This window comes from Rhipicephalus sanguineus, chromosome 1 (assembly GCF_013339695.2).
Source record: "Rhipicephalus sanguineus isolate Rsan-2018 chromosome 1, BIME_Rsan_1.4, whole genome shotgun sequence".
Classification (NCBI taxonomy): Eukaryota; Metazoa; Arthropoda; class Arachnida; order Ixodida; family Ixodidae; genus Rhipicephalus; species Rhipicephalus sanguineus.
The window spans coordinates 157,864,313-157,891,872 of NC_051176.1; the positions used below are offsets into that span (position 1 = coordinate 157,864,313).

Here is a 27,560-nt window from a genome sequence, read left to right on the forward strand (position 1 = left end):
GTATGCTCAATGCTTCGTCTTGTGCAGAGTGCAATGAGAAATACCCAGTTGTTTCCCAGGTGTTTTGCCGGTGGGAAGCTGCTGAAGAAACATTGAAACGATCAAAAGAAATGATCAAAAACACCAGAATATCGGATGTCACGTTTATCGTTTCCTTCAGCGCTGAGCATTGCTTTTAGCGCTGTTTGTATTTTTTTACAATAAATACTTATTTTTTACACGTGAGTAGTACCTGTTTCTCGCATGCTTATACACGCTAGACACAGCAGGTACTGTTGAATTATGAAGCTGATAGGGCCAGTCAAGCCATTCTCAACGAAAATGATTCCGCTGAACGATACATTTACGAGGAACATGGTGCATCCATGCTTTAACCGCCGTTACTGAAAAAAAAAAAGAATGCGAAGTTTTATACGCATGTCTAAACACACTTCATGCTTATAGTTTCCATGTTACTTGTAGTGGTTACTCTAGGTAACCATCAAAAGGAAACTGAGCGTAAAAAACTCTCCTATGTGATGTAGTCGGTTCACGTTAAAAAAATCCCAAGTGGTTAAAATTAGGCACTATTAAAACTCGGCACCCAGAGCTTCGTGTGCACAATTTCTTGTGTTTGTTGCCACTGCGCATCTGTCAAAGACTAAACACTGGTATACGCACGTTACTTTCCGAATACAATATAGCGTACGTGCCCAGCCAACGCAACGTGTGCGTACACAATTCTAAAACTCTGTTAGCCAACAATCAACCACTACACGGCCTGCCACCGTGACGTCAAGGGAGTCCGCATTAGGGATACCGCAACCTGACTGCTTTCTTGGTTCTTGTGCATGCCACAAACACACAAAATAGTAATGAAGACGCTGGATAGGAACAGTGGGGGATTAGTGAAGAGACCTTCGCCCTTAAGTGGACATAAAATAGGTTGGTAATGATGAAAAACAAAATGCTTCCTTGGACAAATGAGCGAATCGTTTGCCGTGAAATGTACATATCTAATTTAATGCTCTATTAAAAGCAACGGCATGCTGTCGAAATCAAGTGCGAGCAGTAGAGCTCCCACGAGGTTTCTAGATTTCGCAAAACCGTTCACGCTTTTCTCCTAAATCCATGTTAAGCAATGCCTAAGTCTGGAAAACAATATTTGCATACTTAAATTACCGTCCTCTGGAATGTACGTACATATGTGCCAGCGCGAAGTGCGTACGCCGGTGGGTGTACCTCGTAATAACATCGCTTCATTGGCCTAAAAAGTTCAGAAATCGTCAAACACCCTCATGTTCGACAAATGGCCGCTCTACGTTAACTTCATTGGGATAATATATCATAGTTTAGCAGTTTAAGTTCCTCGTGACGACTGCCAAACTGAGGCGAAACCGCTTTGTATGTGCGCAATAAAAAAATTAAAAATCCAGCTTGCACCAAAAGTTGCATCCTTCATAGACCATACGTTGTCTTTTAGCATCTGCGCATAGCTCTGCAACACTAGAACCTATTACTCGATGGTGTCAAATTCATTTTCTATTAATGCACCACTATACTACGTTCTGGATTTCTGGTGTGCGCAACACCTCTCAGTAATCCGCACATTAAAAAATTAAGTGCGTGTACACGTAAAAAAACCCAGAAGGCTATCCCATGCACTCTATAGCACAACAAACTAACAGTCGCGTGTACACTTAAAAAACCCAAGGCTATCTCTATAGCACAACAAACTAACAGTCGCGTGCGCATGCAAATGCAGCTGTGTGGATGTAGCTCGCCAATTTTGCGTGTACCGCCGTATTAATCGCTGCGAAATATGCCAAAAATTTATTGAAAGGTGAAACTTGTATAGAGTTAGGCACTGCATGCCCATGAAGGTGCCTTTCGCACAAATACTGCGTATATAGTACATTGCATGGACTCGCGCTTCCAGAAAATATTATAGTAAACTTATCTGAAAAATATTGTATCATCCAGTGTGAGTTTAGCGAATTCTCCGCTTTGAGACGAGTATGAAGTGATTTAACTTGCGCGGCGGGACCGCTATACCCGCATGAATCGAGATGTTCTAAAAAATATGGCCACTGATGGAGTCGTAACAGAACGTCGCAAATATTTCGGCGATAACTACTGCCGGATATAAGATCCTGTTCATGTTAGCAGCCAATTCCCGCCTGCGCACTGCGTGTCAGACAACGGCGAATGCCGAGCCGCCATGTCTTTAGCGTGGACAGCCCACTTCACGAGTCACGTCTGTCGCGCGAGTGTCGTCCAAAGTAAGCGCATGTGAGAGGCATTTCTTCCGCGGCGCAGTCCGCCGAGCGACCGCGAAGCTGCATGCAGTCAGCTCTACCTCCTCGCTTCCATGGTCGACCGAAACGTGGGCCGCACTTTCTGTTGAAGCAAAAATAATATCTGCGGGAATAGTGTCATACGTTTGAGGGGAAGCGACATGCACTATCCAACGTTTAGAACCAAGATGAGCTCCTTTACAAGTGAAGTTCATCTGCAGTGCGTGCGCGGCACACCGCACCTGCTCGAGCGTGTTCGCATATTATACATATTGCCGACAATACCACAGTTATCAGCGCATGTTCATCTCAGTGTGTAATTATTACGCGGAGAGGGTCGAGCCAACAACGGTAAGAAGTACAAGATCCTGGCATATGAGCGTGAGCGCTTTGTTCTGAAGCACCGTCGACTACGGCTTTGAAATAAACTGAATAGGCTTAGTGACGATATCGGCTACCGGCCCGGTAACCATCGGCGGTGAAGCGGCCAGCGACGTTACTTAGAACACGGCTAATCTCCGTCGTTGCTACGTCGTTTCTACGGCTACGTCGCTGTGCGGTTGGCACGGATGGATTCCGAGCTCACGTCCCACGGCAAGCGAATCTTGACGTTGAAAACTCGTTCAATCCACGAAAGGCAACAGGCTAGCGGCTTACGTGAATAGAACTGGGGTATTATGAACGCTAAGATTCCTTAAATGTCACTGAGGTGCCAGTGCCAAATATATGCGGAACAGTTTTACCTTTTATACCAAACACACAAATTCGCTTCAAGCATGCTCCGAACAATAACTTGAGTGACCCCGTATATATTTTCACGAAGGTCATTTAAAAATGTCTCCTTACGTATCAGTGAACGCTGCATGTATAATAACGATCTCCGCTGCAGTAATACGCCAGTGTGTAGCGACCTATTGGTACATATAAACCCCCGTTCTTTTACAACGCTGTCGCCGCGGCGTGATGTGGTGTAGTGGTTAGCGTACGCGCTTGCTGATCGAGTGTTCGCGAGTTCGAATCCGCGAGTGTTTGTTGTGAATTTTTCTGTGGTTTAATTCTGAGTGTAATATGTGTATATGGATTATGTATATCATAAAATATGTGTCTAAGCCTCAAAATCCCCTATTAGAGCATAAAAGGTGGCTTAAAATCAATTTTTTGTCTCGCCGCTTCATATACCGCCTATAGCTAGGACGTGCCGTAGTTGGGACATAGCGTAGCTAGGCTCACGCGGAACGAGGAGATCTCCATAGCCGGCCTCTTAACTATACTCGACGACAACTTATCTTGACATTGGAGCGAAGGCTACGGAGGCGGGGCTTCCGCACATTCGTGTTGCTCCGCAAGTAGTACGGCAGCTTGCGGCTGATTTCGGTTTTGCTCGCTCGCATCGTTAACGCGTTTAGAAAACATATTCACGAAAAATGTGAAGGGAATGTGAACGGGAGAGACATTTCGATTGTTCAGAGTACATTTTAGTGTCATATTACGAGTACATTTTTCTTGGAGAACTAAACGGTGCGTTTGCGGCCGCACACTGACCCACTACGTCACGGACGCCATGTTTACTTTGGAAAACGGGCATGCTGAAAAGGTGGTGCTGTCTAAGAAATGGAAAGAAAAGGAAGGCATTCTTGCGAGGTGAACAATAACTGTATTTGACCTACGACTTCCCGCAACTGTTTCAGTCTCATAATAAATAAAGCAACATTTATTTCAGCAAGAAAAACGAGAAAATTATCAGTAAACGTAAGTACTATTTCGTGGCGCGGTAGCAGGCATACACTTCGGTTCTGTAGCTTCCACAGTGCTGTCAAGGAAAGTTGTCGCCGAGTATAGCCGGGATTCGAGACGAAAAATCTCCGGCCTATTTGAGTCCCGCCTATGATATGAGCCGCTGAGAAAACTACTACGCCGCGGGACGGCTACGGGCGGCGCCGGCTACAGGTTGTGCCGGCTAAACAAACAGTCTATAGGCGTTAGATTTTTCGTCTCGTTTCCGGGCTATAAACTGCAACTTTAAGCAGGACATGATTAAGAGTGTACAGTAGCTTCGCATGTCCGGTCTGCGAAGGAAACCGCGACAAACACTCCCAGGCCAATTCCATTAGGGTGGTGCGATTTATGATTGATGTCCTAATTCATCTCAGGGGCCAGAAGAAGCGCCATACTACGGGGCCTTGGTTCATTTCGGCCACCTGAGGTCACGGAACGTTCATGCTTTCGAATCATAGTACCTTAACGTTTTTGCATTTCTGCGTATTCAAACGACGTAACGGGAGTGGAACTCAACCTGCGGCTTAACCACCCGCCATGGTAGCTTCACGTAAGATGTCCGACTGCTAAGCTCGAGTGCGCGGGTTCGATCCCCGGCCACGGCGGTCGCATTTGACAGCAGAGCTGTTATACCCGAGGTTCGCCGTGTGTCGAAGATGGAAAATTGTCATCATCATGAACCGGCACGCGCCATCTCCGTCCTCTTCTTCATCGCCTTCCTCTTCGCTCCCAGAACACAGAGAGATAAAGAGAGAGATAGAAAGAGAGAAATAGTCAATTTGGTCCGAACTTGGGAAGAATTCGGGCAGGCTCTTTGTGGCGAAGCAACGCCGGGCCCGAGCTTCGCAATGGAGATCGCCGCTGTCTTCGAAGCGTTGCTCCGGAGGAAGACCCGCTGGGCGTTTTGAACACCAACTTTATATACAGAGCTATTTACAAAGCAAATTGCAGCAAAATAAGAATGACACGCAGTGGGGCTTAAAGGGGTACTGACACGAAAATTTTCAGTTGTCGTTTTTTTTGCGTCAAATGAAAGGCCAAGCGCTCAAGAGCCTAGAAAATGTAGTGCTAAGCGCGAGTGCACCCTGAAAAAGTAATTACAGCATGTTTTAAAATCTAGTTTCGATTCCTACTGTACCCTGACGTCACGACACGGTATTAGCTTCTCGTCACGTACTCGCACAATATATAGTGACGTTTCCACGGCCGCTCCGCACCGTGACTCCGTTGGTGACACACAAGCAGCCATTTTGAATGTTTTGATGGCGCACAAGCGGCCATCTTGGAAGCGTTGGTACCTGACGTCATCACAACTAGCCAGACTGCTGCGTGAAGTCAACAGAATTAGTACTGTAGCCTGACGTCAAGCTGGTGTCGATGTCGGTAGGTGCGCCATGGGAAAATTGACTTTAACATCAAAATAATATATCTCTCCAGCGAAGCCGAATGGGAGGAGGCCATCAGAAGCACGGCACTCCGAAAGCAAATCCAGGCTATCCAGAGGGCCCAGGAAAGGGCAGAGCGTCACGGTGTTCTGTCCATGTGGGCGCGGCCAGCGGTTACAACGACTTCCCACTAGGGGGTCAGTAACTCCTCAGGATCCAATAAAGTTGTCTGTACGAGCATTTGGTGAGCTTCACGCTTAGAGCCGTCTCTGCATACAGGATAATTGTATGGGAAAGTAAACTCGCCTTCGAAAAAAGGTATCCAGCCGGCAAGCTCTCGTAGTTGGCAAAAGACCCGGACGCTCCTTTTATCCCCTCTCTTCAAATGATTCCTCATTGCCTGCGGTCATTGACAGCTACCCAAACCGGGCATGCAGTTCCGTGGAAGGAGCGGGGGAGTGAGCTCGGAAATTTTTCAGCCCACTTCAGCTCAGGAATGTGTGTGGAAGTAAGGGGGGGGGGGGGAGTCACATCGAGCGCAACCTTACAGAAATTCTCGGCGAAAAAAATTTCTTGCCGACATTCGAACCCGCGCACCCACGATCCGAAGGCGAGCGTCGTAACCACTCGGCTATACAGGCACACTAGAAGAGCATATCATAGCCTTGTATAGTATTGCAAAGGGGTGAGAAAGTTAAGTGAGGGTGAGGAGGACAGATGCGAAGGTGAGGCGGAGAAGGAAAGGAGAACGAGTACACCGAGAGAGAGAAGAAAGAGAAAGATAAAAATGGAGAAAGGAAGGGAAGAAAGAGAGAAAAAAGAGATGACAGAGAAGGAAATAGAGAGAGAGATAAAAAGAAACATACACAAAAAATGCAGGGAAAAAAAGATAGCAAGGATAACCATATATAGTATAGTATAGCGAGGGTTGGGAAAGAGAGATGTGAGAGGGTAAAAGCCTAGCCAAGACAGGACCAGCTAGGTGCCCACCAGCTCTGCTGTTACTCAGCCTTGCGCGACTTAGTGCAAGCTGCGCTAATTTTTTTGTGGCGGCGAAATGCAAAGATTACCCGCGTGCTTAGATTTATGGGCACATTAAAGAACCCCAGGTGGTCGAAATTAATCCAGAGGTCCCCTCTATGGTGTGCTCCATAATTATATCACAGTTTTGGCACGTAAAATCCCAGCAATTATGATTATATTAGAACCTTCGGCTGAGGTGGTAGAAAACCATAACCACCGAGGTGTACCGATATGTGCCACTGCAATTATGTTTTATTAACAATCACTTGACTGGTCCTTACGACACGTCATTTATACATGATGGTCTTTACAAGTTTATGAAATTTTATGAAATACACAGTGCTAGGCAGGTAGGATCTTATTCCAAATTGGCTTATGTGCTGTCGTGGACAGCAATGGCGTAAATCCAGAAAACTCGCAAAGGGGGTACACACATCTTGCCATGGCGGCGATTTCATTTTTATAAATATAGATTTTATTTTTATTTATATAAAAATTAAAATCATGAAACGAACAGACAGTTAAGCCAGGAAAAGCATAGGAGACATAATTTGTTGTGTTTAACTATAGTGTAATGATTATGACCTAAATTAGAAGGAATTAAAGCGGACGAAAAAGTATCTTTTACGTTGGCGGGATCCGAACCCACAACCTTCGAATTACGCGTCCGATGCTCCACCGGTTGAGCTACGACATCCACATTGTTGGGTATTTCTGTGCGTGTAATGTGGGAGTGTTAGCCAGCGCCACTCGTAGCCAAGGTGGGGAGTGTGGAACACTCTTTTGGCCAGAGGGCGTCTAGGGATGGTAAAATCGATGAACGATTAATCGATTAATCGATTAAAGATTCACAATTAATCGAATAATCATAATCGATTTGTGCCTTTCGAATAATTGAATTAATCGATTAAAACTATTCGATTAATCGATTACGGCATCACCCACTCCCGCCCCTAACCTCGCCCCTTGGCCGGAGCGCATGACTGCGAGGCGCGCTATCCTGAGACGCAGACCCTGAACGCTATCCTTAGACGCAAGAAGTTGCAAAGCCGAATACAACTACTTTTTCTGGTTCTATTTGGGATGCCGTCGATCGCGCACTTCTACGCAATTGCGTTGCACTGGAGTACGATCCGATGAACTAAATGCCTTCTCAGTTCAAGACATACTATAGTAACCCTGTAGTCGATCGCCGCACCAATCCGAACCCACTTGAGAATCGGCCCAACATGCGAACTGGCCTAGATCATGTGTTTGACGTTGCAATGGAGTATTTGCCAATTCCTGCAATGTCAGTAGAATCCGAGCGCCTTTTTTCGCATGCTGGATGTTTGGCGACCCAAAGGAGGTGTTGGTTGTCGCCCGAGCATCTCGGGCAACTGACATTTATTCGCTCAGTAGAAAAAAGCATGTAGTTCGGATCAGCAACCCCATGAAACAAAACAAAAGGGAGAAAGTAAGCAGCACGTGGATTCGCCAACTTTCAAAAGAGAAGTTTATTCTTTTCTGTAAATTTCATACGTGCCAGCGCATCGTCTTGTAACTTTTTTGTTCGTGTTTGTTTTTTGTCGCGCTGTTTCAACGTGTTGCCGCATAAACGCATGTCTGCTTACATTTGGTAAACGAGTAGTTTTCGTCACCTGTAGTGTCGATCGCAACTTTCTTTGTATTTTATTCAACCCTCGGATTTTACTCGTTTCTTGTGTAAGTGCGGCATTGTAATATGCACTGCTTATTTGCTCACTGGTTCTTAGTGCCGTTCTGTTTTACTCTTTAGCAAATAAAATATTGTTTACCAATGAAACAGAGAGAGAAAATGTATTATATAAGGCAGAGAGGGTGGCCTGAGCTAGTACGCCCCTGCCTGCTACTCTGCACCGGGGAAAACGCAACGGGGCAAAAAGAGTGATGAAGTATACGATGATGGGGAGATGATTAGGTAATCCATATATACATAATAAGATACGTTTGCTAGCGTAAAGAGGACAGCGACGCTAGTAACCATCTTTCATTTGCTGTATACCAACTAGCCCAACTGTCCGTCTTATAGGGTATATACCATTTTCATAATTGTTGAGCTAACTTTCCTACGATGCAGTTAGCCCAATTAGTGGCAGCTAGTCACTTCTTCAAACAGAGTGTTCAAGCGTGGTTTGCTTGCGCTGGGACGCGGAAAGTGTAAACTCGGCTCTCTTGACACCAACACGGATAATAGACTAACGCCAGCACGTGCAACTACAACCTCGTCTTCTCTTGAAGCACGAAAGTTGCTGCCATTAGTTGAGAGAAAATGTAGTGCAGGAATGCGCACTCGCGAATTGTGAAAAGGCCCTTATAGACCCTTTATGTAATCCGCAACTTTACGCGCCGGTTTACCGAACGTCTAGCATCCATTGCATTACTATTGAAGAAGTGACCTTGTAGCACTTAGTAATACTGTATGGTCGCATATTTAGGAAGAAATACAGCTTTCAGCTAGAGGCCCCCGTCTTCTGTTGTGACAAGAAAGGACAGTCGCGCAATTTATGTTGTAATGTCTGGTACACTAGATAGCGCTCACAGTTCAGGATGTACGCACAATTCAAAAGGTGTGACTGGCGCCGTGTTGCGGCAAAGATCAGGTGAAACCTGCGGAGTATACTGGCGCAGCTGCTGTTTTTTCTAGCCGGGAGGCAGAAACTCATGTCACTCTATTTCCCGCAGTATTAATTAGAACTAACACACAATGATGCCAAGGAAAGTATAGAGGATGTTATTTGTAATAATTGGGATATCAATGCGAAGAAAGTAAAATTGACGAAAAGATGACTTGCCGCCGGCAGGGACCGAGCTTGCGAACTTGGGAAACTGCGACTCTCTGATGCAGACGACGAGTGAAGCTGCCACCAGGACCGAAGGAAACACACTTGTCATAACGCGTCCGATGCTCTACCACTGAGCTACGGCGGCGGTCATACCCCGTCCACTTCATAGGGTACACATGTGCATTTAAACCTAGGAGTGTTAGTCAGCGCGGATCATAGCCATGGCGGCGAGTGTGGAACACTCTTTTTCTGCCTTTTGGCGTCACGTAGCAAGTGACCTTTTTTTTACGAGCTGGCAGCTGACCAATAATCCCTCGCATACTATCTGAAGGCACCAAGTCTGCCAGAACGAGACCCTCGCTATGAATGAGGGAACGAAAGTGACTTTTAAGGGCCCGTTTTTCTTTGTCATACACCGTTAACTTCCCCTATACTTTCCTTCGCATTATTGTCTGTTAGTTCTAATTAATATAATCTCTAACAAAGAAAAACGAGCCCCTAAAAGTAATTCGAAGGTCGCAGGTTCGGTCCCTTCCGGCGACAAGTTATCTTTCCGTCCACTTCACTTTCTTCAGATTTATATCCCAATTATTACAAATAACACCCCCTATACTTTTTCTTGGCAATATTGTCTCTTAGTTCTAATTATTATTGTGCCTAACAAAGAAAAACGAGCCCCTAAATGTCATCTTCTTTCCTTCTATTTCCCGCAGTTGCCTGTACGGATGGTCTGTTTGAGGCCAGTATATTTCTGTGTAATCTCTGCATAGGTGACCTCAAGAAAAAGGTCGTGTCAGTCCGCAATTATAGTATTATGTAGGGCTTCCACAATAGCTAACCGACAAACCGAGAATAGATGACTTGCTTACTAGACCGAGCGTCTTATTTAATTTCTCCTCGTCTCTCTTTTACCTTTCTCGGAATTTCCTCACCCTCCGCCACACTGCATGTTTCAACTACGACTTTCCAACCAGTGAGGTCCCCGAACGCGCCTCCGGTTTCGATGAGCTCGAGTAGGCAGGCTTTGAGAAAATACGACCTGCTGCCGAATAGTCCAGGGATGATAGCCACAGATGCTTGAATCCGCGACATCAACCAACGACGACGGGCCCCTTATGTCCAGTGTGCGAAAGTGTGAATTTTCGCACACTGCACACAAGGGGCCCGTCGTCGACACTTTCAAAAGTGGGAATTTTGGATCGTCAGCGCGTCTAATGAAAAGATTTGGGCCCATATTAAACACGAACGATGCCTCTCAAACAAAGAGATATCGGTTTTAAAGCACCCATTAAAGATGTCGATTAATCGATTAATCGATTAAAGGATTCGACCGAAGGCAATTAATCGATTAAAGGCTAAATCGGTTAACGATTAAAGATTAATCGATTAAAAATTTTAATCGACCATCCCTAAGGGCGTCGCGCGGCACGTGTCTCGGCACGAGGTAGCAGGCGACCACCGTCGTAACTCAATTGGTAGAGCATCGGACGCGTAATTCAAAGGTTGTGGGTTCGGATCCCACCGACGGAAAGGGTGCTTTTTCGTTCACTTTAATACCTTTCAATTTAGGTCATTATCATTACACTACGATTGAACACAACAAAGAATGTCCCCTATGATATCCTCGGCTTAACTGTCTGTTGGCTTCATTAGTCGGGTCTATAGCAAGGAACCGAGCCCCTCGAACAATTCTCCTTCTTTCGTGCAAACAATTAAAGTCATGAAGCGCGAAATTTCCCACAACTTCTTAATTATGAGTTTTGCTATCACGATTACCGCACAAGTTAATATATCTAAAAAGTAAAAAGAATCATACTTGAAGAAAAATTCCCTTTGCTTGATTCTATTTTAGTGCATATGTGACGAGATAATCGGCATCAAATTTCACATTCAATCAGCTGATTTCGCCTGCAGGGACGCAGAACAGAAACGCTCCAGGAGAAACGATGGAAAGAGGTGTTCAAACCACATTGCATTATACGCCTTTAACTATTAACGCTTTTAACTATAAATTAACACTTATCAGGTAGCATAGCTCATAGAATGTTTTCCCCTATGTGCTACGCTAATGATGGGTTAAATGGTTACCTTTTTGAATCATAACTATTGCGAGAAACACTCAATCCCCGCCACGGTGGTCTAGTGGTTATGGCGCTCGACTGCTGACCCGAAGGTCGCGGGATCGAATCCCGGCCGCGGCGGCTGCATTTTCGATGGAGGCGAAAATGTCTGAGGCCCGTGTACTTAGATTTAGGTGCACGTTAAAGAACCCCAGGTGGTCGAAATTTCCGGAGCCCTCCACTACGGCGTCTCTCATAATCATATCGTGGTTTTGGGACGTTAAACCCCAGATATTAAAAAAAAAAGAGAAACACTCAAAAGAAAAGTTGTAACGCGTGTTGAGAAACGTCATAGTTTTTTTATGTATGTAAAGATAACCGCCCATTAAAAAAAAAAAAACTTTTTACGCCATTTGATGAAAGCGTGCGATATCTTAAAAAATACATCATAACTACATGCGAACGCGCCTAGAGTCACTGGAAAATTTTCAGAGTATCGCATCTGTTTTCCGCGCGCCGCCGCTGATGCGATTGGCTTGCTCGCATCACGTGACCTCGCACTGCCATATCCCTTCCAAGCGCATTGAGCGCGCGCGCGTTGAACGCGCAGCATGGCCGGGCATGGAGCAGTACCACAGTCCCTATAGACTATTTCGTCGCTTTCCTAAAGCGCCGTGCAGACGCAAGAAACTGAACGTGATCTGGGAATCTCGGTTATTTTTGCATTCCGATTCCGTACGGGAAAAACGTCGAAGAACGACGTTCTACGTGGCTACATAGAGTTAGCCGCAAATAATCCGCCCCCTCGAAGAACACTCGTTTCTGCAGTAAGCTACGCGAGGTTTCCTGGAAAAGCTCTGATGCGACAGGAAATTTCATCTTATCCGTTCGCTCTGCCTAACGATTTGTTTCTCAGTTCGTAGTGATCCCTATTGTATGTATTTAGCGAACTTCTGCGACATTGAGCGTATCTATCTATCTATCTATCTATCTATCTATCTATCTATCTATCTATCTATCTATCTATCTATCTATCTATCTATCTATCTATCTATCTATCTATCTATCTATCTATCTATCTATCTATCTATCTATCTATCTATCTATCTATCTATCTATCTAGCCGCCTACGACTTTGTGCTCTACCGTCGCTTATAGACTAACGTCGTTATGATGACCGTGAGATGTGTGTGACTCATTGTGCGTGCGTGCTCTCCTTCTCTCTCTCTCTCTCTCTATATCTCCCCCATCCCTTCCCCCAGTGTAGGGTAGCATACCGGTCCTTCTAGACTGGTTAACATCCCTGCCTTTCCTTTCTCTCCTTCTCCTCCTGGCCGTTTCGTTAATTGGATTTACACCAATATTGGTATGACGAAACATGACATTATGACGAACATAAATGACAGGTCATAACACGAAAATCATGATATCCATGTCATGAAAGGCATGATTTACATGCCACTGTTTTGGTGCTCTTGCGGTCGTTTCGTTAGTTTGCTGTATACCAAAATTGGTATGGCGTGACTCTGCAGGTCCTAACGTGCAAATCATGACACGCATGTCATGTACAGCATGACTTACGTGCCACGCTCATGGTGCGCTGGCGGCCGTTTCGCTAGCTTGACATACACCAAAATTGGTATCTCGCGACGTGACTGTGTGACGAACACAAATAACAGGAGTTAACATGAAAATCATGACACGCTTGTCATGTACAGCATGACTTACGTACCACGCTCATGGTGCGCTGGCGGTCGTTTCGCTTGCTTGATATACATCAAAATTTGTAGTGCGCGGCGTGACTGTGTGACGAACACAAATAACAGGTGGTAACATGAAAATCATGACACGCATGTCATCCGCAGCGTGACATACGTGCCACGCTCATGGTGCGCTGGGGGCCGTTTCGCTAGCTTGATATAGACCAAAATTGGTATTGCGCGACGTCTGTGTGGCGAACTTTAAATAACAGGTGGTAACACGAAAATCATATGGCATGCATGTCATGTAGGTATGATTTAGACGCCACGGTCATGGTGCACTCGTGGCCATTTTGTTAACTGGATATATACCTAAATTGGTATGGCATGACAGGAGTGCATCACGAACATAAATAGCAGGTCACGCATCCCATATATGTAGCAGAAAATGCTTCGCATTTAATATATGTTTCATTAGCATGGCATATACCATATTGTACACGCATGCATGTAGGACAACCTCGTGATATATGGCGAACTAGGTGTCACGACATGAATGACTTCATTACCCTCAATGACAAAGAAGACGATGTATGCAGCTCTTTGCTGGCTGCTTCGCATTACATCGATTCCCACACTGCGTGGGATCTGCTGTTTTTTACTCTGTACATTTGCAAAATTCAGAATGCGTATCGATATTTTCTGAATTTCTGTACGCAGTCAAGGCTAGGCTAATATAATAATATCTGGGGTTTAACGTCCCAAAACCACGATATGATTATGAGAAACGCCGTAGTGGAGGGCTCCGGAAATTTCGACCACCTGGGGTTCTTTAACGTGCACCTAAATCTAAGTACACGGGCCTCAAACATTTTCGCCTCCATCGAAAATGCAGCCGCCGCGGCCGGGATTCGATCCCGCGACCTTCGGGTCAGCAATCGAGCGCCGTAACCACTAGACTACCGTGGCGGGGCTCAAGGCTAGGCTGTTTTCTCGCCACACTGTAATGTGGGACGTAATGGGGTTTTCTTAAGCCGCTGCATGCGGCTTTTAGCCTTACGCCCGCCCTCTTTCTGTATTTTGTGAAGAGAGAAATACAGATTTCATGTCATTCCAGGTCGTCCCAACTGACACTTGCGAAACTTATGATGGTCAATGTTCCGGTGTGCTGCCGCTATGGTGAGCCCAAGAACGCGGCTATAAACAACACGTCGAAATAGGAGAGATGGTTCGGCTTGTATGAGCAGCTGAAGTTTCTTTTACATGCGGTTTTCAGCCCTTCTCAAGCTCTCCGTTTCAGTTTCGCAGGAAAAAAAGTGAGAAATATTTTTTGTCCTGCACAGCTAGGATGAGCACTTTCTGTGTTATTTGCAAACCTGTATGGGAACACCTCGTCAGTGTACCATACGAGCTTTGAGTTGTCAGCGACCGTGTAACTGTTCTCATTAAAAAGGGTAAATAGCGCACTTGGCCGATTAGTCAGGAAATGTAAACAGACAGCTTGGTTATTGAAGTCCACCGCTCCCGATAACTCAGTTTTCTGTTGTTTTTTTTTTCTCTTTGAAATATACCAATATTGCCCTAACTTGCTCAATTATTTTGGCCGTCTTCTGAGAAGCACCTGGCATACATGATCACCAATTAGACTGAACTTGCAATCTTGAGCTTGCAGCGCTTCCTCGGGAAGTATAACCGCTTGAATTGTTAAATACCATAACGTTGCAAACATGGCAATATTTTTGGCTTTCTTTCGTACTGTTCTTTGCGGGAGAATCATAACTTTGTCTTCTCCCGACAGCGCTATACCTGCTCCAATGTAGAATGGCGCTTGGTTTCCAAGGTAGGGTTCTCTTCGGTCATCGTCCTCCCGAGGACTCGACGTTTCGTGCCACCTCCATCGAAGAGACCGAGATCCCGGTGACAGCACTGCGAGTCCCCAAACGACAGGCTTCCCCTCACCATGGGGATCCATCGGCGCTTTCCTCTGAGCACCGCGCGCAGATCAACTGCGGCAATAATGGGCGCCTCGGGAGGGACGGAGCCTGCGCCGACGATGTGAGCGACAGGAAGCATAAAAGAGAAAGTGCGCCTGCGCATTAAAGCGCATCGCCCGCTCAAAGCGGCGAGTGTGTTCGAATGAAGCCCGGCGCGTACACGCCACAGGGAGGTCAAGGAAAGGCAGCGAAGCTGCATGTGCCCGGTCTGTCGCAGCTATTCATTTCTCGGGACAGAATATACGTTTGACAGGGCGTGTGCACGAACGTCTCTTTCCGGCTTCGTATACCTGTCCTTTCTTTACTATACGCTTTCCCTCGGAACAAACCGAACAAAACGTGAAGGCTGTCCCAAAACCCTTAAAGAATTTGCCGTACGGGCGAACAAAACAAAAGGAACAGTTGAAGAACGCGCCCCTTAAGAGCAACCTGCCATATGTATACATGAATATACGACAATCTGTCTTTGGTTCTGAAGCCCGAAGATGGAGGGAACAAAATGACAGTCGGACGATCGACGAAGGCCATGTCACTGGAAAATTCCGTTTTTCGTTTTTCGATTCACTCGCGAGCGGACTTTGTTTCACGTTGGTACGGACACACATATCTTTATTGACGCGCGGCAAAGTGAGATGCGGGAAGAACTGAACATCGCAAACTTTTCGAACGATTGTACTTGACGTGCTGATTTATGTCCAAACGCTCAATTAAGAAGCAATTCATAATATATATATTTTTTTAGTTTCTTGCTTATTCAGTACGTCAAGCCGAGTGGCAACAAATAAGGCGAATAGTCGGTCATCAGAGGAGCATGAGTGAGAGTTTTTGTTTCCACATTTACGTGTGCGGAGATCAGATGGGACAAGTTTTGTAACCGTTATATAGCGAACAACCAGCATGGCATAGCAGTGATCACACACCATGCATTTGTTCCCCACCTCTTTACACTGACGTAATTCCGTCAGGCTTATGCACTTACAAACCGTCCCCAGATAGCCAGCAGCCACTTTTTCTGGCTGTGTCTGCCCCTAGTTCAGGCTGTCAGAAGGTTGAGGGTGCCACTCAACATGTACAGGTGAAATGTACCTTTGCCATGCGCTGTTATGGTAGGTGATAAGTAAAAAAGAAGAAACGAAACTAATCAGCGACATGAGATCATTATTCAGGGTGTTTCACTTAACTAGAACCAGGTATTTAAAAAAATTGTTAACCGCAACTGAATTAGACCAACGGCATATTGTTTGCCGTCATGCGGCGCTCGCTAGGGTATTTTTATATTGCGCTGAATTAGTTAATTAACTAAGATCAATTATGCAAAACTTTTAATATTCGCTTCAGGGCCAAATGCGTTTTGTTACGTTGTAGAGGGCATTCAAAAACGACCGACCCAACTTTTTGCGGCAGCGTACATGCTGCGTGGTAATTTTTTCTGGCTTTTAAAGAAAGCCCGCGAAATACGGAGCAAAACCACACGACCGCGCTCGTGCGCTATACCTGCAGCGCTCTCAGCCGTGCTTCGAACGAAACAACCGTCATCAGGGACAACGGCGCCTCCTTGCCGTGTGCAGCCGCTCATTTCACCGCTTGAAATCTCGCTGTGCTAGCAAACTTTCCTCTATTATGTTTCCTAATTACATAGTATGTAATAAAAACGGCAAGGATCCCACGAGTACAATTGTGAGATAAAGTGCGTCAGACAGAAAATTTTATACCTGCGGCATTTCGACAATAAGAAAGAACTTTCGCTTGTTTGGCGTCAGTTGCACCATACAGTAACTGCGTATTGCACTCAAAATTAGGGAAGGCACGGGACTCAGAACTGTTTCCTTAAAATGCGAAGCGTTTTTTTTTTTTTTTGGTCTAGAAAGCCCAGTTTTCTTCTCAAGGTTATTAAAAATAGGGTTTCATCGCAAAATCATCCATTTTGTGGTAGTTATGTGCCAAAATGACTTCGGAAATTATAAGTACGACATAACGGTGTGTTAATAAAACAAACAAAAAAAAGTCACCGAAGGTTACGATACTGCCTAAAGCGAATTCTGAGCGCAGCTGTTAAGGTGTTTTGATTTTGCGATAATTTGAGCAAATGTGCGTATACGTCAAGGCGACGCGGCGCGAGTGAGTCTAGAATGCTTGCTTTCGCGTCAACGTAACGTGGTGAACGTGGCGTCGCCAACTACCGCCGCCGCTGGCTGACGCGAACGCTGCGCCGGACTATCCCCGTACGCGAGAAGCATGCGTTGCGCTGTCACAAGAAGCGAGAGCAGGCACGAGGCATTGCAGACGCCAATAGAGCGGCTCGCTGGCTCTCATGGTGGAAAAATTCTTGGGGCAGTCTCTCTTTCACTTTCTTTCGTCCTCGTTCGCTCTATCGGTTACGCCGACGACAACGGCGACGCCGCTCAACGCAGGAACGGGCGCCTAAGGTCTGCGCTCTAAAATGTGGCAGAACCCATCTCAGAATAACTAAAGGAGTCAATGCGATTAGCGTGCAGACATTGCATAGACAGAAACTCCATAGGCATGGCTTGATACGATATGGACATATTTATTTGACATTGTTATAGTATGTACTCTCCGACACACTTTCAGAATTAGCGTCCGTAGGTCGAACAGCAGCAATGAAAGTGGTCACGGCATCGTATCTTTTGTCTCCGTCGGTGATTGCGCAGCCAGGAGCGCCACGAAAGCAGGCACGATAACTCAGACAGGCGTCACTAAATACAGGCGCAAGTGTCACGAAGGTAGCATTTGAACCAAAAGGCGGCAGAATCCAAGAAAACCCCGCGACAAAACTCACATGTCCTTTGACTGCGAGCACGTGTTTACGCCGATCTCCAAGCACCCGCATTGCCGTCCATGGGTTTCCGCCGCGGAGGGCACGTTTGCTCGAGAGGCCCGTTTCTTGTCGGACACAACCAAGGAAAGCATGCGGGCGTTATTTGCATTTGTTAATCGAAGCGGACCAAAGGGGCACAAAAGCGGACCGGAAAGCAACGTGCCGCCTGTGGGATGCAATCCACAGCATCTCATCCCATTTCTTGGGCATTTATGTTTGTGTAACCCTGGGAGCCAGCGCCAGTCGTAGTCATGGCGGCCAATGTGCAACATTCATGGCTTCACGTACTACGTGAACTTTGCGAGCTGGCAACTGACCTTCCATAACTATAATGGCCGACTAACGACGCAGCCGTCCTCGCTGGAAAAAAAAAACAAAAGCTGGTAGCACTAATGGATGCCCCTACGGCGCGCAACAAAACGAGGACAAGCAAGATATACTGCACGTATACGATGTTGCGGTTACAAGCGACGAGAGAACTATAAAACAAAGCATAAATGAAGTCCTGGTCATATTTTCTGTCATCTAATAAGCAGTGCACTATCTCATAAAATATTAAGTGTTTGTCTTCGCATGTGACGTCGGTACACGTGCGATAGAACCAACAATTTGAGCTAACTTTCTGCAACACCGAATATTCGACAAACCTCTTTTTTACCCACGAGATCCTGAATATTCCTTTTTATCAATCCGATCTACCGGATCAAAGCTTTTCGGGACGAGGTTCACTTCTCGCTGGTTGAAACGGATAATGGTCCTACATACGTTTGCGAGACAATATTAATCCGAGCTCCAATCACAGTGCGCTTCATGATCAGAACGTGGTTTCGGCACGTAAGACCCCACATTTTATTATAATACTCTTTTTGCAACCTATGATTCGACAATCTAAGCAAAAGCCGCTCCAGCGTTAACAAAACGTTTTGCTGGCTGCGCTGCATGCATACACTAAGTCTTCTGTAAAGATATTTTTTTTTAAGTTGTCTATTCCAGACTTAGGCCAAGTGTGCGGTCAGTTGCGATCTGTGTGTCAACATCCAGTAAACTGAACAGCTATAGCCAACAGTTTTCTTTGGTGTATTTCAACACTGACCAAGACATAAAAAGTTAAAGAAATTAATTGGACCGCCAGCCTCTAGCTCTCTGATACCTGTTTAGAGCTAAGTCCCTTCAAAGTAAACACACTTTCTCTCCTATGTCGTTCGCTCGGAGGCGAAAAAAACTTCGCCTGGCTGCCTCGGACCGCGTTAACGCATCAGAAAGCCACGGAACATGTACTGTGCGCTTCTTCTTTTGTCATATTTTTACCTTGATAGTCATCTTGGTGCTAACGTCGGAGGCAAAGACAAAATGCGTAAAAACAGGCAAGCATGCATGTGATGAGAAGGGCATGCGAACCAGGCGACCGAGATTAAGTATAGTCAAAGTGATATTCGCAGTGTTAATAACAACGCAGGCGCAACTTGCTGGGGCGGAAACTGGAATCGTCAAAACAATGAAAAAACTTACGAATAAAGAAACAATTAAATTACAAAGCAATGAAAAATCTTACGAATAAAGAAAAGATGTTTTATTAAGCTATACTTCACATTCTTTCACGTTGGAGAGAGAGAGAGATAAAAGCGAAGGAAAGGCAGGGAGGTTAACCAGGTTGCACCCGGTTTGCTACCCTACACGGGGGAGGGGGAAGGGGAGAAAAAAGAATAGAGAGAGCAAGGAGGAAAGAAGGAACAAGTAATACGCGCACAGTGTTCACCGCACACACACAGACAGTCACAACCGAGAAATATTTGACATCGCTTCCTCTGCGGTTGTCTAGAAGTAGGCGTTAAAAAAGGCTTGCAAGGACTGGCTCCAAGGAATCCAGAACTTGCCGAGCACATTAAGCTGACGGAGTTGTCATTCCGTTGAGGAGAGTGCGCATCGTGGTCATGAGAGACCTCAACACAGCGAGGACTTGTAGGTTTTTGTCGTGGCAATCATCTGTGGACGATGATGTACATTGCGGGCCATTCTGCATCGGCTCTTTATGACTGCGCAGTGGTGGCAGTGAGGGCCACGCGACATCCGCCGCCGCTTTCAAAGCCTCTGCGTCTTTTCGGCTCTCCGACTGTGATGCAGTGGGCGGTGGTGGTGGCGGCTTTCACGTTGGGATTTTGCATACAAGAAGCACGCGTGTATTGGCAAGTATATGAATGCAAGTAGACAGGGTTTTAGTTCATTACCGCAAGTTATACGTTGTGGAACTTCAGAAGTGAAAATAGAGCTCCTCCTTCCCCCACTTGAGCTCCCTCTCAACAGATAAGAGAAAAAGAAGGAAAGAACGCGCCAGTGCTCTTTGCGCACATAGAGAGACGATGACAGGTTGCATCTGTCACCAGGCCGCGCGTGATTCGTCAAGTCGGACAAGGACTACGTCCTCCTGAAGGATATCCCTCTCATTGTAGTACAGTGTTCACTGTTTCCTTTCCGCCTCTTCTACATCGCCTTCTTTTCCTTCTCCTTTGCCCTTCTCCATTTCATTGATGTTTTTGTGTGGCTGAGCGCTTGTGAGTTATGTGAATCATATGAAAACTATCTTATTTAACAACAATCTTATGCGTTCTTTGAAGTACTTCATGCTAATAAGTGGATTTTATTGCATCACCGGCTCATGTATGCTGTGCTTTTTTGAATTCCTATCACCGTAAGATGTCAACATCTCAATGCTGTTCCTTTGAATTCATCGATTGATTGTTTCGGGTTTTTCCTTTTGTCCACATACTATTGGGCTTTGGAATGGTCTTGAGGGATCCTTGCGAGAGTAATCCAATGAGGAGTTTGCGGAGCGGTTGCCTTATTACATTTATTAATGAACCATCCTACTCTGGTATTGCTTTTTTTTACTATTTTTCGCATCTAGTGTTTATTCGGTTCATTGAAAATATGTATGCACTCACTCCTGCAATACCTTGATACGCAAGATGGTAGTATATACGTTTAAAAAAAATAAACTTGCAGCATGTTCTGCGTAGGTGACCGTTCTCTACGATCTTTTTAAGTGGGCTCAATGCTTTGTGTCAAGGGAGTGAGTACGATCTCAGAAGCAGCATGTCGTTGAGTGTACTCTCTGATGTGCGAGACCGCTGTTCTGATAAAAAGATCGCCAGGCCTGCGCGGAACACGCAGCACAGTCACAGCGAAAGCTGGAAAGGCGGCCTTTCTAGAGCTCGCTCTAGAGTCTCTTGGGGCAATTAATACAAGTACACATGCAAGGTGCCCACTACGCCATAAATCATCGTATTTTTGCTGAAGTAGCGAAGCACCCACATGCGCTTTTTCGTCATTCTACGGAGAATCGTAGTACCCGCTACATATCTGTAAGGCATTATGTGCACTTTGTGCTGTGGCTGACATATATATATATATATATATATATATATATATATATATATATATATATATATATATATATATATATATATATATATATATATATATGTTAACACGATTCCTTGCCCGACATGACGCCTGTATAGAGCATTTTTGCGAAGGAGTTACAAGCACCAGCGTGGCACTGTGGTGTAATACCTATGCCGCCAAAATCGGCTGTTGTTATCTCATAACAGCTTTCGCTGTAAGAAACTTCAGCGCCGACAATGCCCTTTCCACGATGGCCTGTGTGACAGGCGCGCAAAAGTCCACTTGCGTTAATATAAACATCTCTGGTTGCCACTGTTCTCGTTTTTCGCACAATTTCTAATACTGCACCCTGAGATATGTATAACTGCCCACGTTGCATGACCTCAGTTGTTCCGGATTGCCAAGTTTTCTCGTGAACCGAAAAACGATTGAAAAAAAGTCGGTTTCACTTCGGAACGAAATAATAGATAAAGTTTCGGTTACGTTTTCGTTCCTGTCAAAAATATCGCTTTTTATTTTCATTTTTCGTTTTTGGTTTTTGTTCCATTCCGACACACTGCTTGCACATAACGTATTTATTTATTTAGGAATACTGCGGGCTAATACTTTGGCGCAAGCAGGAAGGGCATTACAGCAAGAAAAAATGAAAAGAAACAGAAAACACAAACATGTCTAAACAATGCTACATGAAATGAACATAATGTCTAAATAGAAGCAGAAATCACACTTCGACAGACTAAAATTCATAAAGAAAAAGGGTTTGTCAAGGCAGTCATGAAATTATTTGACTCAAATACATCAACGGGAAGGGAATTCCACTCGCTCACGACGCGCGAATACACGGGGCGCGGGGCGATGTTATCGCAATTTTGATTTTATGCGTAACCTCACGGCGACGTCGCGCTGACGTCGACGCCAACGGCGAAAATGCGCCGTAGTGTCCATATAATTGCTATCACAGTAAAAGTACTTTGCATTGATCAATATGACCTGCGAGCCAACCCTCACTGGCGTAGCGGCTTGTGCTATATAGTTGGTAGGTCATAATAAGAGCGGTGCTTTTATTATTATGACAAGAGCTATAGCGCAAGCTGTGGACGAGCGACGCAGTAACACACAAGCAGCGGCCGTCCTCGTATGTTATATAGCTTGCGCTATAGCTCTTGTCATATACTGCAGCGTGTTCTTTAATGCCAAAAGAAGAAAGCGTACGTAGTACCGAGGCTAAAGTGTAGGCCTCTCACTCCTAGTTTTAGGTCTCCCACCCACTTAACCGCCGCTTGTTAGCTTGCTAAAAAATTTCAGAACATACAGTAACTGTATAGTAGATCTGCAGTTGCTCATTGAGATGCGCGGTCGTCACACTGACAACGTGACACGTCTACTCAGAAGCCAAATGTTCTCAAAACCCATGTTCCTTGAGTTTTGATGATTCAGCAACATTTTAACACACGTACTTACGCTCTTCGACATTTTCGATTAGTGACCTCCCATATCAGAAGTATAATCTTAATAGTCCAAGCCACTTGTAAGTAGTTACCAAAAAAACCTGTTTAGTTCTGCCGTTGAAACCTAATGTTAAACGTGCACTACTTCGTGGGGAATTACTGTCGTCAGCGTTGAGCCGAGAGCCACTGCTTGCGTTGCGGGCTCCTGCTCATTAAATCCTGAACTTCGGAGTGAAAGAGCCGAAGCCAACAGAAGGCGCCTCTTCTGAAAACCTTTGGGGAGCTCGAAGGATGACAGACCTCGAGAAGCGGCTTTCCATGTCCACCGTCGTTTCGTTACAGAAGTTCCTGGTAGAACACCGGCATGCGCTGTATTTGTCTGCGGAGTTACTTTGGTGATACCATGTCATGCCTCTACAATGCAAGGGGGGAAAAGTCACACGAAGACGAGAAGACTCAGAGAAACAGATGAGATCACTTCCGTGTTTCAAATTTTTACTTACTTTACGTTTCCTTTACTGTTTGCCGGCATATATAGTAAGTTCTAGTAGTTTTAACATTAGTATGCAACTCCCCTGTTTTAACACTTCCGAATTCTGCTTTGCAGCGTTGTGTAACATGCGTTCCTCAACCATCGCTCATAACGACCACGACAGCCTAATCAGCTAGGATCCGCAAAGAGGCCGCGTTGATGCCCTTGGTTCGTTCATGGATATTTGCTAATATAATTCATGGTTACCCACTATGCGTCCTTGCTTAAAGTACGGTTGGAGCCAATGCTCGAGGTGTACCCACTTAGTATGAATCCTTAAACTAGCACCCCTTTATATCTCCATGTAATGCTTTATTATGACTATGATCATATTATGACGATTATCATCGTTTGAATTGGTGATCGCTGAAAGAGGCTTCCGTCCTGTACGCAGGGCACAGATCGTCATCATTATCGTCGTTAGCCTATTTTGTGTCTGACTGCGGACACAAAAGAAGCGAACGGATATACAGGACAGAAAATATAAATAGGATATAAAAAGGAGACAAGATATCCTCTACGACTGCGGGTATCTTCCCTGAATCCAATGCCTTTTTCAGATCCTATATGAAAGCCATATAGAGAGTTTGGTTACACTCAGCCGATTTCCACATTACGCGATTGATGACGTGGATGGAATCCGCAGTAAAACAACCCTTCATGAACTCAGCCTGCTCAATGGATTGACTAAAATTAGGTGGCATTTCCACATTGTTGTCCTCATGCATTATCATTTGATATTTCCGCTTAGCCTTCCTTGATCGGCAGTGCGCAAGAGCGGCGCGTTTTGGGAAATTATTGTGCTAATCTAGGCTGTTCTTGTGTTCAGAGGAGCAGCAGCATTTGAGAGTTGGATCAAACGCAGGCGGCCTTGGGTCAAACACACGAAACGCCACACGTGGCGTAATTAAAAGTGTTTAAAAGTATGCGAGACGCGGGTCATATTGCGTCGTTGCCCGCGCAACGTTTGCGCCGTCTCGATGGCTACCCACGCTAGTTTTCGATTTTTGGGTCTTGGGACAACGCGAGCGCAAGAGCCCAAGAGTGCCTTGGGTTCTGCGCATGCGCCCTGGCGGCTCGCAAATTTGTTGGGTCCCCTAGCTCCTTGGATGCCCGATTATAAAAATAGTGTTTCGCTGGAGTTGGGATGTGCGCCTGCTACTTGTACTTTGACATACAGGGCGTGGTCGCCGGGCCTCGGGCGCTTATCTTTTAAGGCGGTGGGGGGGGGGGGGGGGGGGGGCGCTTGTACGTTTTGTGCTTTGACCGCAAAGTTTGCGTTGAAGCTATAGACCCCACGAAGGTCACTTCGCTCGCTGTAGCAGCCATGTTTGCTAAAGGAGTGAGCTGCTATAGGTAGAAGAGCCAAAGATAGGGGATGGTTGAAATAACAACTGTGACAGTTAGTTCGCGCTCGTCCTGTGTATATCTGTGCGTTCTTTTCGTGCGTCCTGCTAGTGTCGAGCTGTGACAGTTGTTAGTTCGCGCTCGCCCTTTGTGTGTTCTTTTTATGCGTCCTTTGTGTTTGAGCAGCGTGCGGCATGTTTTGAGCTGCTTGCCGTTCTTCGTGTGACACTACAATTTGTTGCTATCGCATTCATTGCCTCGCCCTTGCTGCGAAACTGTGACTTTTTTATTTACATGTAAATTCCTTCTTACTTTATCAAAGCCGCGCCTTACTTATTTGTTGTCGCACCCAGTTTACCCTATCCCAACGTATCTAAGCTTCCAACTTGCTTCGAAGTTGCGCACATTGCTAGAAATCCGTTTCTATTGCTTGTTTTCCTGTTCCAAGTTTTTTTTACGCACCTCGTTTTTTCACTAAATGAAAATTTTTAGCCATAATAGTATGCATATTTGCGGCTTTTTTAAAGAAAACTACGCATTCTGGTTTGGCAGCGCCTTCCTATACGGGAAAATTCTTACGATATCCATTACTTACTTCAATAAAATGAAAAAGAAACCCGACATTAGTACCCCCTCCCTCTTTTCCATTCTATTCCAACATCAAAGCTCCCTCCTTTTATTCTACACATCTTCTCCCCTCCCCCTTTTTTTTCTTTTTTTTTCAGCACTTGAACTACTGTTACGCTTTTAAGCCCACCAGCTTCCTCTTCTGCTTCTTGCATTGAAAGTGGGGAAGAGCGAGCTATGCGTGCATAAAAACGCTGCCAAGAAAGTCAGGGGCCGAATTCGCAGAAGTTCTCTTTAGTAAGTGCGTTTTCCCACTGGTCAACCGGCTTCGCTAATCATATGTCCCAATATTCTTTTGCTATTTTTTTTGCGTTTTTGTGAATATGGGCCCAGTTTCTTCCATGAGAAAAACAAGTGTTTTGTCGAAACATTGGCATTTTTATTTCGCCACTGCAACCCGCTTCAAGGCTCCTTCTTTGAGTGAACTTCTGTCTCGTATGTTAAGAAAAACGCGACTGAAGAAGGCGATTGGCCGGTTGTTGCTTCCAAATGCTGTTATATCTGCTGGAGGTATACTCACGGATGTGTTGCCACACTGCCGTAATTACGAGTTCCGTAGCTCGATGTTTCCGCTGCACACAAAGAGTGATTACCTTCTTTACATCGCCGCTTACATCGCGCTCTGCCTTGGACTGTACGAGAAGCCGTGGCCGGTGCGTACTCGACGCGTTTCAAACGAGTTCTCTACCCCTCCAGCTTACCGCACAAAGCTGCTAGCAGCAGCAGCATCCGAGACGGGTGAGTCCCGCTCACGCAGGACGGAGGTCTCTTCAGTCCGTCCGGTCACATCATTTCCGCAGCGTTTCGCGCGGCGAGCGCCCGCTGCCTTCGATGCTTTCGAAGCGCCGCTGTGTTGTCACATGGTGCACGCACGCAACATCGATTCGGGACTTACGCCGTCGCCACCCCCCTGCTGCGGACGAGGTGGCAGGAAAACGGCGTTCGACGCACGTGCCGCATTTGGCAGTGCGTAAAGCAGCAAGAAACAGAAGATGAGCTCGTGACCCGCTTTAGTTATTTAAACAGCGAGCGCCCACCCTCTAGTCCTGTGCTGTGCGCACACCCGTCTCGACCCTTTTCACCTTGGACGCCCGTTCACGCGCCAGAAAACAGGCTTGGCTCTTTTTTCTGGTCTCGAATGTTTTCTAGGCTGACGTGTTAACTAGAACCGTATCCCCTTGGAACATGCATCGCGTCTGTGACTCAACATAAGTACGATATATACATACAAAAGAACTGAACGTGTGGATTGAGTCTGTTATGGGCGAAGTTTACAGGATTGGTACTCGTGGGCAGCCTGTGATCACTTACAATCTTACGTGTCTTTTTCTTTTCTTTCTTCGCAGCCATAGCTCATCACTTCCATCTTTTTCTTTTTTCCTAATTACTGCTACGAAGAGCATTCCCCGCCAAGAGACTGCAACGTAAATTAATCATTTTGTCATAGCACAATGCAATCGAGCGTGAAGCATACCGCAAGCACGAACGATGAATATGCGGAAAGTAACCAGTACCGGTCACCGGACGAGTCTCACGTATCTGTTCCACAATAATACTCGTTAACTTCCTTGTCCTATGGTAGTTCTCCTGCAATGCCTGTCATCGCGTCGGGTTACACACTGTATACCTTATACATCACGCAGAGTACTTTTAGATGTGGCGTTATTCTTCTTCGGCGTTGCGAAAAACGCATCAGCGGGGTTCCATTGTATTTCCAACCATTGTTTCCGCTTCTTTGCTTGTGATAGTACGAAGAGAAAGTTTCTTTCTTTCCTTCTTTTTCATCTACTATAGTGCTTGACGACGACGTTCATATTGTTCGAGCATAAAGAAAAAGAACCGAACAAAAAAAAGCGACGCGGGGTTGCTTCCTATTCAACGTGCTTTGTGGCGGTATAGATGTGGCGTAGCTTTGAGCAGGCCCGACATAGCATTGCGCAGGCGCCTCCCGCAGTGCCTCATCATCTCTCTCCACCGTACGAAACGCGGCAGTCTCGTTATTCTTTTGTGTGCTTAAACAGACGAGGCATGTACTCTGACCAAACCTGCAAACAGAGGAAGTACACCAATAAAAAAAAGTCACAGTTTCGCCGCAAGGCCGAAGCAATGAATGCGATAGCAAGAAACTAATGCTATATGAAGTGAGGCTCGCCAATGGATACTCTCAGTTTGAACAGCGCTCCTGTTGCAAAGGCGGCCGAAGCAGCGAAGGAAACTAGCGTGCTTCAAGTGTCGAGCTGTGACACTTGATAGTTCGCGCTCATCTTCTGTTTGTTCGTTTAGCGGCGTCCCTTGAGCTCGAGTGGCTTTCGTACGCTCCGTAACATGAGCGCGGACACCACGGTGA

General features: G+C 45.7%; 1 protein-coding gene and 1 long non-coding RNA gene across 3 annotated transcripts in view; both read left to right on the forward strand.

Annotated features, from left to right (window-relative positions):
* LOC125759077 (uncharacterized) overlaps positions 1 to 11,636 on the forward strand; it is a 96,900-nt gene extending 85,264 nt beyond the window's left edge. For both annotated transcript variants that reach the window (XR_007416693.1, XR_007416694.1), the window contains exon 2: positions 11,519 to 11,636. This is a non-coding gene — a long non-coding RNA (uncharacterized LOC125759077). The remainder of the gene's footprint in view (positions 1 to 11,518) is intronic.
* LOC119379906 (phosrestin-2) overlaps positions 1 to 27,560 on the forward strand; it is a 226,556-nt gene that overhangs the window by 100,070 nt on the left and 98,926 nt on the right. The gene's annotated exons all lie outside the window — the stretch shown is intronic.